Genomic DNA, 12,021 nt, shown 5'->3' with positions numbered 1-12,021 from the left:
TGATTTGTACTAAACAACCACTCACAATAATTTTTATCGCCACCGAAACAAAACATAGTAAGATTTGAAAGCGCCGGGTATCGATTCCGGTATCTCTCACCTGCTAAGCGAGCGCTTAACCACTTCAGCAACGCCCCCGGAAAGTAACGCCATTTTTTCAAAGGTTTCACGGGTTTTGTACTTAACAACCACTCACATCAATATATATCGCCACCAAAACATAAAATAGTAAGATTTCGAAACGCCGGGTATCGATCCCGGTACCCCTCAAATGCAAAGCGAGCGCTCTACCAATTGAGCCACGCCCCCGCCTAGTGACATTATTTTACTCAAAGTTTCTACGGGTTTTATACTTAACAATCATTCACAACAATTTTTATCATCACCAAGACATAAAAAGTAGGATTTGGAAGCGCCGGGTATCGATCCCGGTACTTCTCACATGCTAAGCAACAACCACTCACATCAATTTTTATCGCTACCAAAACATAAAATAGTAAGATTTGTAAGCGCCGGGTATCGATCCCGGTGCCTCTCACATGCAAAGCGAGCGCTCCACCAATTGAGCTACGCCATCTGGAAGTGACGTTATTTTATTCAAAGATTCTACGGGTTTTATACTTAACAATCATTCACAACAATTTTTATCGTCACCACGATATAAAAAAGTAAGATTTGGAAGCACCGCGTATCGATCCTGGTTCATCTCACATGTAAGCAATCAAGGTTTCACGTGCTTTATACTCAACAATCTCTCACAACAATTTTTATCGTCACCTAGACATAAAATTCTAAGATTTGAAAGCGCCGGGTATCGATCCCGGTACCTCTCACATGCTAAGCGAGCGCTCTACCACTTGAGCTACGCCCCTAACGTATGTTATTGTTTTATTTTCAACAACCACTCTCAACAATTTTTATTGTTACCAAGACAAAATAGTAAGATTTGGAAGCGCCGAGTATCGACCCCGGTACTCTGCAAGTAAATCCATTGCATTCAAAAATTTCACGTATTTTATACTTAATAATCACTCACAATCATTTTTATTGTCATCAAGCGCCGGTTATGAATCACGGTACCTCCCACACGCTAAACGAGCGCTCTACCACTTGAGCTACGTCCCCGGCAAATAACGCCTTTTTATTCAAAGGTCTCATGTGTTTCATTCTCAACAACCACAACATTTTTTATCGTTACTAAGATATGAAATAGTAAGATCTGGAAGCGCCGGGTATCGACCCGGCGTTTCATTTATTTATTTTCAACAACTTCTCTCAACAATGTTTTCGTTATCAAAAAAAAATAGTAAGATTTGGAAGCGCCGAGTATCGACCCCGGTACACTGCAAGTGAACCCATTGCATTCAAAAATTTCACGTATTTTATACTTAACAATCACTTGCAACAATTTTTATCGTCATCAAGACATATTAAACTAAGTTTTGAAAGCTCCGGTTATGAATCACGGTACCTCCCACGCGCTAAACGAGCGCTCTACCACTTGAGCTATGTCCCGGCAAATAACGCCATTTTATTCAAAGGGTTTACGTGTTTTATTCTCAACAACCACACAAGCGTCGGGTATCTATCCCGGTACCTCCCACACGCTAAGCGAGCGCTCTACTACTTGATCTACGTCCCCGGCAAATAACGCAATTTCATTTAAAGGTTTCACGTGTTTTATACTCAACAATCATTCACAACAATTTTTATCGTCATCTAGACATAAAATTCTAAGATTTGGAAGTGCCGGGTATCGATACCGTACCTCTGACATGCTAAGCAAGCGCTCTACCACTTGAGCTACGCCCCCAACGTATGTGATTGTTTTATTTTCAACAACCACTCTCAACAATTTTTATTGTTACCAAGACAAAATAGTAAGATTTGGAAGCGCCGAGTATCGACCCCGGTACTCTGCAAGTAAATCCATTGCATTCAAAAATTTCACGTATTTTATACTTAATAATCACTCACAATCATTTTTATCGTCATCAAGCGCCGGTTATGAATCACGGTACCTCCCACACGCTAAACGAGCGCTCTACCACTTGAGCTACGTCCCCGGCAAATAACGCCATTTTATTCAAAGGTCTCACGTGTTTTATTCTCAACAACCACAACATTTTTTATCGTTACTAAGATATGAAATAGTAAGATCTGGAAGCGCCGGGTATCGACCCGGCGTTTCATTTTTTTATTTTCAACAACTTCCCTCAACAATGTTTTCGTTATCAAGACAAAATAGTAAGATTTGGAAGCGCCGAGTATCGACCCCGGTACACTGCAAGTGATCCCATTGCATTCAAAAATTTCACGTACTTTATACTTAACAATCACTTGCAACAATTTTTATCGTCATCAAGACATATTAAACTAAGTTTTGAAAGCTCCGGTTATGAATCACGGTACCTCCCACACGCTAAACGAGCGCTCTACCACTTGAGCTACGTCCCGGCAAATAACGACATTTTATTCAAAGGTTTTACGTGTTTTATTCTCAACAACCACACAAGCGCCGGGTACTATTAAAATGTTATATATATATATATATAATATATATATATATATATATATATATATATATATATATATATGTGTGTGTGTGTGTGTAAAAATTTGTTTAAAGATGCTTTCAATTTGGACGCAGAGGGCGAATAATCCTTTAATGGATGACCTAACTCTTCGGTGTGCGGCACAAGAGGAAGATAATTTGAAATCGAAACCAATTAGAAGTGTCTCCTTTACGGCAATAACAGAATCAAGTCACTGGAGAATGCTTTCATACTCTACCAGAAGAACAATCTGCAACTCCAAGGACAAGGACAAGTAATTATAACTATAAATACTTCAATACAATTTGCAAAAATCATTAATAAATGAATCTTATGTTTTTAGTTTGAAGATGAAAGCCTAAAATCTTGAAAAAGACTTTTACAGCAACCCTGAGATTGTCATGTGCAGGTTAAAAGTCACCTATTCTGACTCCAGTTTTCCGCGAAGGTATTTATTCATAATAATGCAGCAAAAATAATTAATATGAAAATAACAATATCTTCAATTAATATGATAACAATATATTCAATAAAAATTCTTGGTGATAGCTGCAAATTGCCTCAGAATGCAGTCATAAGGCGTAGGAGAGCCTTAACATTCAGAAGATATATGATACATCAAATTTTGTTTCGGGATTAAAAAGGATTAACAAATAATGCAATAGTTTAAAGGATAAATTCCAACAGAGTATACAATGTTCTGAAAAGTTTTCAAATATTCCGGAAACTTAAAATGTAAGGGCAAGAATTTTGATATTGTCTCAATTAAGAGAGCATACACAAAGATCAGACAGTTTAAAAAGCGCAAGGGTTTAGTTATAGTTTCAAATAAACCTCCTTGCAATGAAAACTGGATTAAAACGATAGATAGGTTTGAGCTACAATTGGTATAAATTAAAAGTAGTTCAGGGTTTTGGTTACTTACGTTTAAAAAAACACTTATACAGAAACTATTCAAAGATTTCGTCAAATATAACTTTATTAATGATTGATTAGATAGCAAAATAACTATTAAATGGAGAGATAACAAACAAGAATGTCTCGTAAATGAATTTTAATCCTAGAAATTTAGTTTTATCTCAATTTGAATATCAATATATATATATTGTTTTTAGGATTATTTTGTTTGGGAAGTATTCATTCTTTTTTAAAAATGTGCTGTTCTTTTTATCCTTTTAAATTATTGCATTACTTGTCATTCCTTCTAAATTTGTCATTCCATCGTCAATACTCCTGCGCTTTTTACTTCTTAGTTTTTAAGTTTTTAATATATTATCGTTAGTCATTAAGTAATTAATATGAATAAGTTATTTCTCTTCAATTTGTAGTACTTTAAAAATATGTCTGTAATATACTTTAATTAATAGTAGTCAGTTATTTCTGTTTAGTTTATAATTCTTCAAAAATATGTCTGTGATAAATTTGAAAATATATTTTGTATTTCGTATGTTTTGTTCTTATTTCAAATATTAAATTTTATTCAGATATTTTTGGCTATATTGATTATATGTACAAATGTAGAAGTAATACCAGGGGTTAATTTACATACTGTATGTACATGTGCTGCCATGTTGTGATCTATTCGTAAATTAAAATGAGTGTAACGTCAAATCGCCCGAGATAGCGATCTATTTATGCTTATTTATCTAGGGCGTCGGGTATCGATACCAGTAACTCTCACATGCTAAGCGAGCGCTCTACCACTTGATCTACGCCCCCGGCAAGTGACTACATTTTATTCAAAGGTTTTACGTGTTTTATTCTCAACAACCACTCACAACAATTTTTATCGTCACCACTATATAAAAAAGTTAGATTTGGAAGCACCGCGTATCGATTCTGGTACCTCTCATATGCTAAGCAATCAAGGTTTCACGTGCTTTATACTCAACAATCTCTCACAACAATTTTTATCGTCACCAAGACATAAAATAGTAAGATTTGGAAACGACGGGTATCGATCCCGGTACCTCTCACATGCTAAGCAAGCGCTCTACCACTTGAGCTACGCCCCCGTCATGCGACAACCTATTATTCAATTTTTATCGTCACCACTATATAAAAAAGTTAGATTTGGAAGCACCGCGTATCGATCCTGGTACCTCTCATATGCTAAGCAATAAAGGTTTCACGTGCTTTATACTCAACAATCTCTCACAACAATTTTTATCGTCACCAAGACATAAAATAGTAAGATTTGGAAACGCCGGGTATCGATCCCGGTACCTCTCACATGCTAAGCGAGCGCTCTACCACTTGAGCTACGCCCCCGTCATGCGACACCATTTTATTCAAAGGTTTCACGTGTTTTATTCTCAACAACCACACAAGCGCCGGGTATCTATCCCGGTACCTCCCACACGCTAAGCGTGCGCTCTACCACTTGATCTATCAGGTATCGACCCGACGTTTCATTTTTTTAATTTTCAACAACTAATCTCAACAATGTTTTCGTTATCAAGACAAAATAGTAAGATTTGGAAGCGCAAAATATCGACTCCGGTACTGTGCAAGTGAACTCATTGCAATCAAAAATTTCACATATTTTATACTTAACAATCGCTCGCAACAATTTTGATCGTCATCAAGACATATTAAACTAAGTTTTGAAAGCGCCGGTTATGAATCACGGTACCTCCCACACGCTAAACGAGCGCTCTACCACTTGAGCTACGTCCCCGGCAAATAACGCTATTTTATTCAAAGGTTTCACATGTTTTTTTCTCAACAACCACTCAACAATTTTTATCATATCGGCACCGGTACCATGCAAGTGAAGCCATTTCATTCAGAAATGCCACGTATTTTATACTTAAAAATCACTCACAAAAATTTTATCATCATCAAGACATAACAAAGTAAGATTTGAAAGCGTCGGGTATCGATACCAGTAACTCTTACATGCTAAGTGAGTACTCTACCACATGATCTACGCCCCGGGCAAGGGACTACATCGTATTCAAAGGTTTCACGTGTTTTATTCTCAACAACCACTCACAACAATTTTTATCGTCACCACGATATAAAAAAGTAAGATTTGGAAGCACCGCGTATCTACCTCCCACATGCTAAGCGAGTGCTCTACCACTTGAGCTACGCCCCCAACGTATGTTATTGTTTTATTTTCAACAACCACTCTCAACAATTTTTCTTGTTACCAAGACAAAATAGTAAGATTTGGAAGCGCCGAGTATCGACCCCGGTGCTCTGCAAGTGAATCCATTGCATTCAACAATTTTACGTATTTTATACTTAATAATTACTTGCAACAATTTTTTTCGTCATCAAGACATATTAAACTAAGTTTTGAAAGCGCCGGTTATGAATCACGGTACCTCCCACACGCTAAACGAGCGCTCTACCACTTGAGCTACGTCCCCGGCAAATAACGCCATTTTATTCAAAGGTCTCACGTGTTTTATTCTCAACAACCACAACATTTTTTATCGTTACTAAGATATGAAATAGTAAGATCTGGAAGCGCCGGGTATCGACCCGGCGTTTCATTTTTTTATTTTCAACAACTTCTCTCAACAATGTTTTCGTTATCAAGACAAAATAGTAAGATTTGGAAGCGCCGAGTATCGACCCCGGTACACTGCAAGTGAACCCATTGCATTCAAAAATTTCACGTATTTTATACTTAACAATCACTTGCAACAATTTTTATCGTCATCAAGACATATTAAACTAAGTTTTGAAATCTCCGGTTATGAATCACGGTACCTCCCACACGCTAACCGAGCGCTCTACCACTTGAGCTACAACCACTATCAACAATTTTTCTTGTTACCAAGACAAAATAGTAAGATTTGGAAGCGCCGAGTATCGACCCCGGTACTCTGCAAGTGAATCCATTGCATTCAAAAATTTTACGTATTTTATACTTAATAATTACTTGCAACAATTTTTTTCGTCATCAAGACATAATAAACTAAGTTTTGAAAGCGCCAATTATGAATCACGGTACCTCCCACACGCTGAACGAGCGCTCTACCACTTGAGCTACGTCCCCGGCAAATAATTTTATTCAAAGGTTTCACATGTTTTATTCTCAACAACCACTCAATAATGTTTATCATATCGGCACAGGTACCCTGCAAGTAAAGCCATTTCATTCAGAAAAGTCACGTATTTTATACTTAAAAATTACTCACAACAATTTTTATAATCAGCATACTCAAAGATCAGACTGTTTAAAAAGCGCAAGGGTTTAGTTATAGTTTTAAATAAACCTCCTTGCAATGAAAACTGGATTAAAACGATAGATAGGTTTGAGCTACAATTGGTATAAATTAAAAGTAGGTCAGGGTTTTGGTTACTTACGTTTAAAAAACACTTATACAGAAACTATTCAAGGATTTCGTCAAATATAACTTTATTAATGATTGATTAGATAGCAAAATAACTATTAAATGGAGAGATAACAAACAAGAATGTCTCGTAAATGAATTTTAATCCGTGAAATTTAGTTTTATCTCAATTTGAATATCAATATATATATATATTGTTTTTAGGATTATTTTGTTTGGGAAGTATTCATTCTTTTTTAAAAATGTGCTGTTCTTTTTATCCTTTTAAATTATTGCATTACTTGTCATTCCTTCTAAATTTGTCATTCCATCGTCAATACTCCTGCGCTTTTTACTTCTTAGTTTTTACGTTTTTAATATATTATCATTAGTCATTAAGTAATTAATATGAATAAGTTATTTCTCTTCAATTTGTAGTACTTTAAAAATATGTCTGTAATATACTTTAATTAATAGTAGTCAGTTATTTCTGTTTAGTTTATAATTCTTCAAAAATATGTCTGTGATAAATTTGAAAATATATTTTGTATTTCGTATGTTTTGTTCTTATTTCAAATATTAAATTTTATTCAGATTTTTTGGCTATATTGATTATATGTACAAATGTAGAAGTAATACCAGGGGTTATTTTACATACTGTATGTACATGTGCTGTCATGTTGTGATCTATTCGTAAATTAAAATGAGTATAACGTCAAATCGCCCGAGATAGCGATCTATTTATGCTTATTTATCTAGGGCGTCGGGTATCGATACCAGTAACTCTCACATGCTAAGCGAGCGCTCTACCACTTGATCTACGCCCCTGGCAAGTGACTACATTTTATTCAAAGGTTTTACGTGTTTTATTCTCAACAACCACTCACAACAATTTTTATCGTCACCACTATATGAAAAAGTTAGATTTGGAAGCACCGCGTATCGATTCTGGTACCTCTCATATGCTAAGCAATCATGGTTTCACGTGCTTTATACTCAACAATCTCTCACAACAATTTTTATCGTCACCAAGACATAAAATAGTAAGATTTGAAAACGCCGGGTATCGATCCCGGTACCTCTCACATGCTAAGCAAGCGCTCTACCACTTGAGCTACGCCCCCGTCATGCGACACCATTTTATTCAATTTTTATCGTCACCACTATATAAAAAAGTTAGATTTGGAAGTACCGCGTATCGATCTTGGTACCTCTCATATGCTAAGCAATCAAGGTTTCACGTGCTTTATACTCAACAATCTCTCACAACAATTTTTATCGTCACCAAGACATAAAATAGTAAGCCACAAGCGCCGGGTATCTATCCCGGTACCTCCCACACGCTAAGCGTGCGCTCTACCACTTGATCTATCAGGTATCGATCCGACGTTTCATTTTTTTAATTTTCAACAACTAATCTCAACAATGTTTTCGTTATCAAGACAAAATAGTAAGATTTGGAAGCGCAAAATATCGACTCCGGTACTGTGCAAGTGAACTCATTGCAATAAAAAATTTCACATATTTTATACTTAACAATCGCTCGCAACAATTTTGATCGTCATCAAGACATATTAAACTAAGTTTTGAAAGCGCCGGTTATGAATCACGGTACCTCCCACACGCTAAACGAGCGCTCTACCACTTGAGCTACGTCCCCGGCAAATAACGCTATTTTATTCAAAGGTTTCACATGTTTTTTTCTCAACAACCACTCAACAATTTTTATCATATCGGCACCGGTACCATGCAAGTGAAGCCATTTCATTCAGAAATGTCACGTATTTTATACTTAAAAATTACAACAATTTTTATAATCATCAAGACATAACAAAGTAAGATTTAAAAGCACCGGGTATCGATCCTGGTACCTCTCATATGCTAAGCAATCAAGGTTTCACATGCTTTATACTCAACAATCATTCACAACAATTTTTATCGTCACCAAGACATAAAATAGTAATATTTGGAAGCGCCGGGTATCGATCCCGGTACCTCTCACATGCTAAGCAAGCGCTCTTCCACTTGAGCTACGCTCCCGTCATGCGACACCAAGAAAGTTAGTTTTGGAAGCACCGCGTATCGATCCTGGTATCTCTCACATGCTAAGCAATCAAGGTTTTACGTGCTTTATACTCAACAATCTCTCACAACAATTTTTATCGTCAACAAGACATAAAATAGTAATATTTGGAAGCGCCGGGTATCGATCCCGGTACCTCTCACATGCTAAGCAAGCGCTCTTCCACTTGAGCTACGCTCCCGTCATGCGACACCAAGAAAGTTAGTTTTGGAAGCACCGCGTATCGATCCTGGTATCTCTCACATGCTAAGCAATCAAGGTTTCACGTGCTTTATACTCAACAATCTCTCACAACAATTTTTATCGTCACCAAGACATAAAATAGTAAGATTTGGAAGCGCCGGGTATCGATCCCGGTACCTCTCACATGCTAAGCAAGCGCTCTACCACTTGAGCTACGCTCCCGTCATGCGACACCATTTTATTCAAAGGTTTCACGTGTTTTATTCTCAACAACCACACAAACGCCGGGTATCTATCCCGGTACCTCCCACACGCTAAGCGAGCGCTCTACCACTTGATCTACGTCCCCGGCAAATAACGCAATTTCGTTTAAAGGTTTCACGTGTTTTATACTCAACAATCATTCACAATAATTTTTATCGTCACCTAGACATAAAATTCTAAGATTTGGAAGCGCCGGGTATCGATCCCGGTACCTCTCACATGCTAAGCGAGCGCTCTACCACTTGAGCTACGCCCCGAAAGTATGTTATTGTTTTATTTTCAACAACCACTCTCAACAATTTTTCTTGTTACCAAGCCAAAATAGTAAGATTTGGAAGCGCCAAGTATCGACCCCGGTACTCTGCAAGTGAATCCATTGCATTCAAAAATTCCACGTATTTCATACTTAATAATCACTTGCAACAATTTTGTTCGTCATCAAGACGTAATAAACGAAGTTTTGAAAGCGCCAATTATGTATCACGGTACCTCCCACACGCTAAGCAAGCGCTCTAACACTTGATCTACGTCCCCGGCAAATAACACATTTTCATTTAAAGGTTTCACGTGTTTTATACTCAACAATCATTCACAACAATTTTTATCGTCAACTAGACATAAAATTCTAAGATTTGGAAGCGCTGGGTATCGATCCCGGTACCTCTCATATGCTAAGCGAGCGCTCTACCACTTGAGCTACGCCCCCAACGTATGTTATTGGTTTATTTTCAATAACCACTCTCAATAATTTTTATTGTTACCAAGACAAAATAGTAAGATTTAGAAGCGCCGAGTATCGACCCCGGCACACTGCAAGTGAACCCATTGCATTCAAAAATTTCACGTATTTTATACTTAACAATCACTTGCAACAATTTTTATCGTCATCAAGACATATTAAACTAAGTTTTGAAAGCTCCGGTTATGAATCACGGTACCTCCCACACGCTAAACGAGCGCTCTACCACTTGAGCTACGTCCCGGCAAATAACGCCATTTTATTCAAAGGTTTCACGTGTTTTATTCTCAACAACCACACAAGCGCCGGGTATCTATCCCGGTACCTCCCACACGCTAAGCGAGCGCTCTACCACTTGATCTACGTCCCCGGCAAAAAACGCAATTTCATTTAAAGGTTTCACTTGTTTTATACTCAATAATCATTCACAACAATTTTTATCGTCACCTAGACATAAAATTCTAAGTTTTGGAAGCGCCGGGTATCGATCCCGGTACCTCTCACATGCTAAGCTCTACCACTTGAGCTACGCCCCCAACGTACGTTATTGTTTTATTTTCAACAACCACTCTCAACAATTTTTTTTGTTACCAAGACAAAATAGTAAGAGTTCGAAGCGCCGAGTATCGACCCCGATACTCTGCAAGTGAATCCATTGCATTCAAAAATTTTACGTATTTTATACTTAATAATTACTTGCAACAATTTTTTTCGTCATCAAGACATAATAAACTAAGTTTTGAGAGCGCCAATTATGAATCACGGTACCTCCCACACGCTAAACGAGCGCTCTACCACTTGAGCTACGTCCCCGGCAAATAACGCTATTTTATTCAAAGGTTTCACATGTTTTATTCTCAACAACCACTCAATAATTTTTATCATATCGGCACAGGTACCCTGCAAGTAAAGCCATTTCATTCAGAAATGTCACGTATTTTATACTTAAAAATTACTCACAACAATTTTTATAATCATCAAGACATAACAAAGTAAGATTTGAAAGCGTCGGGTATCGATACCAGTAACTCTCACATGCTAAGTGAGTGCTCTACCACATGATCTACGCCCCGGGCAAGGGACTACATTGTATTCAAAGGTTTCACGTGTTTTATTCTCAACAACCACTCACAACAATTTTTATCGTCTCCACGATATAAAAAAGTAAGATTTGGAAGCACCGCGTATCGATTCTGGTTCCTCTCACATGCTAAGCAATCAAGGTTTCACGTGCTTTATACTCAACAATCTCTCACAACAATTTTTATCGTCACCTTGACATAAAATTCTAAGATTTGGAAGCGCCGGTTATCGATCCCGTACTTCTCACATGCTAAGCGAGCGCTCTACCACTTGAGCTACGCCCCCAACGTATGTGATTGTTTTATTTTCAACAACCACTCTCAACAATTTTTATTGTTACCAAGACAAAATAGTAAGATTTGGAAGCGCCGAGTATCGACCCCGGTACTCTGCAAGTAAATCCATGCATACAAAAAATTCACGTATTTATACTTAATAATCACTCACAATCATTTTTATCGTCATCAAGCGCCGGTTATGATTCACGGTACCTCCCACACGCTAAACGAGCGCTCTACCACTTGAGCTACGTCCCCGGCAAATAACGCCATTTTATTCAAAGGTCTCACGCGTTTTATCTCAAAACCACAACATTTTTTATCGTTACTAAGATATGAAATAGTAAGATCTGGAAGCGCCGGGTATCGACCCGGCGTTTCATTTATTTATTTTCAACACACTTCGCTCAACAATGTTTTCGTTATCAAGACAAAATAGTAAGATTTGGAAGAGCCGAGTATCGACCCCGGTACACTGCAAGTGAACCCATTGCATTCAAAAATTTCACGTATTTTATACTTAACAATCACTTGCAACAATTTT

General features: G+C 37.4%; 7 non-coding genes across 7 annotated transcripts; all 7 read right to left on the bottom strand.

Moving 5' to 3' along the window:
• Positions 1 to 799: 799 nt before the first annotated feature.
• On the bottom strand, positions 800 to 872 carry Trnaa-agc. Its single transcript has one exon. It is a non-coding gene; the product is annotated as a tRNA-Ala (tRNA).
• A 3,881-nt stretch (positions 873 to 4,753) lies between these two features.
• On the bottom strand, positions 4,754 to 4,826 carry Trnaa-agc. The gene has a single exon. It is a non-coding gene; the product is annotated as a tRNA-Ala (tRNA).
• A 3,072-nt stretch (positions 4,827 to 7,898) lies between these two features.
• On the bottom strand, positions 7,899 to 7,971 carry Trnaa-agc. Its single transcript has one exon. It is a non-coding gene; the product is annotated as a tRNA-Ala (tRNA).
• Positions 7,972 to 8,814: 843 nt separating this feature from the next.
• On the bottom strand, positions 8,815 to 8,887 carry Trnaa-agc. Its single transcript has one exon. It is a non-coding gene; the product is annotated as a tRNA-Ala (tRNA).
• A 151-nt stretch (positions 8,888 to 9,038) lies between these two features.
• On the bottom strand, positions 9,039 to 9,111 carry Trnaa-agc. Its single transcript has one exon. It is a non-coding gene; the product is annotated as a tRNA-Ala (tRNA).
• Positions 9,112 to 9,262: 151 nt separating this feature from the next.
• Trnaa-agc lies at positions 9,263 to 9,335 on the bottom strand. The gene has a single exon. It is a non-coding gene; the product is annotated as a tRNA-Ala (tRNA).
• Positions 9,336 to 9,561: 226 nt separating this feature from the next.
• Positions 9,562 to 9,634, bottom strand: Trnaa-agc. The gene has a single exon. It is a non-coding gene; the product is annotated as a tRNA-Ala (tRNA).
• Between the last annotated feature and the right edge of the window lie 2,387 nt (positions 9,635 to 12,021).

The sequence above is a fragment of the Ctenocephalides felis genome, unplaced genomic scaffold, assembly GCF_003426905.1.
Source record: "Ctenocephalides felis isolate EL2017-DRISC unplaced genomic scaffold, ASM342690v1 CF-g0.4_SCAFFOLD_01492, whole genome shotgun sequence".
NCBI classification, from domain to species: domain Eukaryota; kingdom Metazoa; phylum Arthropoda; class Insecta; order Siphonaptera; family Pulicidae; genus Ctenocephalides; species Ctenocephalides felis.
Note: the sequence above shows the minus strand (reverse complement) of the source record. Positions and strands in the feature narration are given on the sequence as shown.